The sequence below is a fragment of the Amblyomma mixtum genome, chromosome 3 (assembly GCF_055824585.1).
Source record: "Amblyomma mixtum isolate Tamu chromosome 3, ASM5582458v1, whole genome shotgun sequence".
Taxonomy (NCBI): Eukaryota; Metazoa; Arthropoda; class Arachnida; order Ixodida; family Ixodidae; genus Amblyomma; species Amblyomma mixtum.
Genome location: NC_143014.1, coordinates 192,904,151 through 192,909,139, shown reverse-complemented (window position 1 = coordinate 192,909,139; position 4,989 = coordinate 192,904,151). Strand labels below are relative to the sequence as shown.

Here is a 4,989-nt window from a genome sequence, read left to right as displayed (position 1 = left end):
TGTTCGTATTTTTTTTAAGTAAATTTATTAGCAAGCAGATAAAATTCATCAAAAATACAAATGTACAGATTGTTGGACTCGGACGCCGTAAAGTCAAGTATCTATTCGGGCAGCAACACGACACAACAGACAGAAACAATTCAGTGGCTTCGCCTTATAAAGATAGCCTGGGTGCAACGGAGGCATGCCATTGGCCAGCGATACAACTGCACACGTGCAGATACGCGGCGCACAGTAGCAAAGTGCAGCACACTTGATAAGCGCTGCGCCGATACAACACTTCCCCTCCGACAAGATCAGAAACTGTCATACATCAGACGATCTGGCTCCCGCCTTTCACGCATGCTGCGCCTGGGTAGCACCGGCGAACAGGCATCGCTCTGTTCCGATGTTGACGCACTTTGGACTTCACGTGCGAGAGGGCAACCACCACTCCCATCCAACTCTTGTGGAGTTGAGGCGGGTCCAAGGGAACACTCACTTTCTAACACGTCACTAGCAAGTGGTAAAGGTATCTCACTTTCTTTAACAACAACAGGCTTCACACAAGTATGTCGCAAATGGTCCGCATGCACAAACCGAGTCTGTCCATCCACCGCGACAAGATATGTCATAGCAGATTTCACATCCACAACCTTGCCTGGACGCCACTTCACCTGTTCCCCACGTACTGAACGCACAAACACCCTATCCCCAACAGAAAATGCGTTAGGTGAACTCCTCCGCTTGTTTGCACTGCGTACATTCCCCTCCGATTTGGCATTGATTGCATCTTGTAGACTTGGTTTTAATAACGAAAATGGTTGGTTGGTTTATGGGGTTTAACGTCCCAAAGCGACTATAAGGCTATGAGAGACGCCGTAGCGGAGGGCTCCGGAAATTTCGACCACCTGGGGTTCTTTAACGTGCACTGACATCGCACAGCACACGGGCCACGAATTTCTCCTCCAAAGAAATTCAGCCGCCGCGGCCGGGATCGAACCCGCGTCTTTCGGGCCAGCAGCCGAGCACCATAGCCACTGAGCCACCGCGGCGGCTTAATAACGAAAATCTTGTGCGCAACTTCCTTTCATGAAGAGTTCAGCTGGTGTTTGGCCGGTGAATGTATGCGGCGTTGTTCTATAAGCGAACAGAAAATTATCGATTCTGTGCTGCATTGACCTGGAACTTTTATTCCTCTGATCTTCAAGTAATTGCTTCAACAGCGACTGCTTTACTGTTTGAACCGCGAGTTCTGCCGAACCGTTCGACTGAGGATGATATGGCGGAGTTAGGGTGTGCTTAACCCCGTTTGCCAACAGAAATTCCTCAAAATCTTTTGAACGAAACTGCGGTCCGTTATCTGTGACTATCTCACTCGGTAAGCCATGACTTGCGAACAATGAGCGCACTGTTTCGATGGTGCTTTGCGCAGTCGTTGACGTCATGATCTTGATTTCCAACCATTTGGAATAGGAATCGATAGCTGAAAGAAACATCTTGTTTTCTTTTTCAGCAAAATCAAGATGTACCCTCTCCCAACTGTTTGTGCACCATTTCCAAGATGAAAGCGGTGCTAGTGGCTCCACAGATTTTGTGCTTTGACAAATTTCGCACTGCGTCGCAGTTTGTTCCAGGCAGTTGTCTATCTGTGGCCACCAAACCATTGACTTTCCAAGTGCTTTCATCGTAGTAATGCTAATGTGCTGTTCATGCAACAAACACGTAACTTCACTTTGAAGCGACTGGGGTATCACGACCCTGTTGTTCCACACCAAACAACTGCAATCCACATTAAGCTCAAATCACGAAGAAAGGTTGATAAGGAGCGTCAACAGCACGCGGCCATCCATGCCATACCATTTCACGAACAGCGCTGAGCACTGGATCTTTCACAGTTTCTCGCTCGATATCTTTAGCTGTAACGGGAAGTTTGTTGACAGGCGAAAAATAAAAGATTTCTTCTGCCTCGTCACCGGTTTCCGGCAGTGGAAGGCGTGATAGTCCGTATGCATTGGCTATCTTTGTTCCTGCTCGGTGCGAAATGCGAAAGTTGTAGTTTGCAAGAAAAATTCTCCAGCGGTGTACACGAGCTGCAGCTACTGCATTTGTGTAATGCTTTGCCTCAAAAAGGACGGTAAGGGACTGGTGATCAGTGACTACATTGAAGCTACGCCCGTACAGATATTTATGAAACTTCCGTACTCCATAAACAACTGCAAGAGCTTCTTTTTCCACTTGAGCGTAGTAACGCTCGGCAAGAGTCATTGTCCGTGATGCGAACGCAATCGGTCGTTCTACACCTTCAACCACGTGCGACAGCACTGCGCCTAAGCCGTAAGCAGAAGCGTCACATGTCAACTGTATTTCCTTCCTTACATCGTACAGTTCCAAGACCATGTCTTCACTGATCAAATTCTTACAGCGACTGAAACATGCATCGCACTGGCTCGACCATTTCCATGTGCTGCCCTTGCGCAACAGTTGGTGCAGAGGCTCTAGCAAATTTGCTAGATCAGGCAAAAATTTGGCACAGTAGTTTATTAGGCCCAAAAATGCCTTTAGCTGAGTCACGTTACTTTGTTTTGGCGCGTTTCGAATTGCCTTCACTTTTTCCGCTGCTGGGTGTACGCCGTTCTTGTCTATCTCATGCCCTAAGTAACACACGCTTTCTTGGAAAAATTTGCATTTCCCTGTGTTTACACGAATGCCGTGCTTACTAAGTGCTTGTAGCACCTGCTCGGAACGGCGATAGCACTCTGTGAGGTCTTTACCTGCTATTAACACATCATCCGGGTAGCAGGCAGTCCCAGGGATACTTCGAAAAACCTGATTCATCACGGCCTGAAACATTGCGGGCGCGCTAGCCACTCCGTAGGGCAATCGCCTAAACCTGAAAAGCCCCAGGTGCATATTCACCGTCAGCAATTCCTGTGCCTGCTCATCCAGCTCAAGTTGCAGGTACGCCTAGTCCAGCAAAGTGAACACGGTTCCCCCAACCAGTGACGCGAATATGTCCTCTGGCAGAGGCAGCAGATAGTGGTAGAGTTCAATATCTATTGACCGTGACTCGGTAGTCTCCACATATCCTAATCTCCTTTCCAGCTTTCTTTGGTACAATCACGAGCGGTGTAGCCCAACTGCTATGTCTGACTCTGTACACCACACCAGCTTTCTCAAGGTCTCGCAATTCATTTTCCACTTGTTCGCGCGAAGCATATGGTACTGGTCTCGCCTTACAAAAGGTTGGATGCGCATCGCTTTTCATTTGGATGCTACCAGTGAATCCAGAACCATAGCCTGGATCAAACACATCACCGTACAGCTGTTATAACCTCTTCTCGGATTCCGCTGCTACCATCTGACTGCCGTATTGTACGTTATCTATGTCATACTGCAACTGCTGCACAGCATTCTGCGAGTCAACTTTTAGTGTCGTTATCCAATCGCGGCCTAAAAGCGTCGGCATGCGAGCTTGAGTTTCTTGCTTTGCAATTATCAGAGGCAGATCGTAGCTTTGGTTCCGATAAGACACATTCACTTTCGCTTCACCTTTCACTTTGAGTGCAGTGCCATTGTACACTCCTAGACGTACAGTCAGGCCGGAATGAAACGCGAACAGAGCATGTCAAGAAAACTATTTTACCTGCCTACTTTCAGCTGAAGTGTACAACTAGCCTGATTCATGTGTCTGGGTAAAGGGCCTACTGAAATGCATAATCGAAAATAGGTTGTAAAGGAATATCTCGCTGCAAAGCAGAAATGTATGACGTATGCGTGTTCGCGTTTCATTCCGGCCTGACTGTACGTAGTCTTTGGAACATGGGTAGTTTGGGAAATTTGCATCGAAGTCTCTTTCAGACATTATGGTCACAGCGGCTCCCGTGTCTAATTCCATTGGGATATCCTTGCCGTTTACCTTTACATTAAGCACGATGGGCGGAGAGCTATGAACCTTGTTTGTAGTACAAACCGTAAGCAACTCAGGAGTTTCCGACAAGGTTTCCTCAACTTTGTGAACGACCTTTGTTTTGCACATTTTCGCTACATGACCAGGCTTCGAACATTTGAAGCATGTACTTTTGAGAAAAGGACAACTCACTGGCTCGTGCAGTCCGCCACACCTATGACAGGCGCGAGCATAGCCTTTCTCACGTTGCTTTCTTGGACCGTTTTGGGGGGCACGTTGCACGTTGCTCGCGGACTTCTCCTTAGTCGGGTGTTTTATGCCTTGAGTGGCAGGCTTCCGATGCCAGTAGACGTCGGCAGGACTGGCGGTTGGCCCCTCAGGTAGCATTTCCCGGGTGTCCTTCTGGGCAGTTTCCAAGGCGGTGGCGATTTTGTAGACTCGCTCCCAGGCGACTTCGTCATCCGACAGGGCAAGAAGACGGCATCGAATCTAGTCCGTACGGATTCCATCAATCAGTCGATCTCGGAGCGCTTCTTCCAAGAATGTTCCAAACGAGCACGTAGCAGCCAGCCTTTTGAGCTCGACGATAAACTGTTTCAGGCTTTCGTTCGGCTCTTGCTTTCGCTGGTAGAAGCAATACCCTTCGGTAAGCACAGACCGTTTTGGAGCATAGTGCTTTTGAAGAACTATGCAGCTTCTTCGTACTTGACCTCTGTTGGCTTTTTCAGCAGGAGCAGGCTACGCAGAGTCACGTAAGCCTTTTTACCCAGGATGGTTAGGAAGACTTGCTACTTCTTACTTGCGTCTGTTCCGTTGGCGGTTGCGTACAGGTCAAACCTTTCCAGGTAGACGTCGATATTGCCAGAGTCTGGACAGAACTCTGCCAAAGATCCCAGGGTGGTGGTCATCTCTGATGTCCTCGCTTGCCGTGGAGTCTTCGTCTGGTCTTCGTCGGTTGTGCAGGCTGGATCCATGCTTCTGCACGAACTATCCCATCTTCGTCGCCATGTTGGACTCGGACGCCGTAAAGTCAAGTATCTATTCGGGCAGCAACACGACACAACAGACAGAAACAATTCATTGGCTTCGCCTTATAGAGA

The 4,989-nt window shown here is 48.5% G+C and overlaps 1 pseudogene; it reads right to left on the bottom strand.

The window, feature by feature from the left end:
• Positions 1-2,866: 2,866 nt before the first annotated feature.
• On the bottom strand, positions 2,867-4,863 carry LOC149353117 (uncharacterized; annotated as a pseudogene).
• Positions 4,864-4,989: the final 126 nt, after the last annotated feature.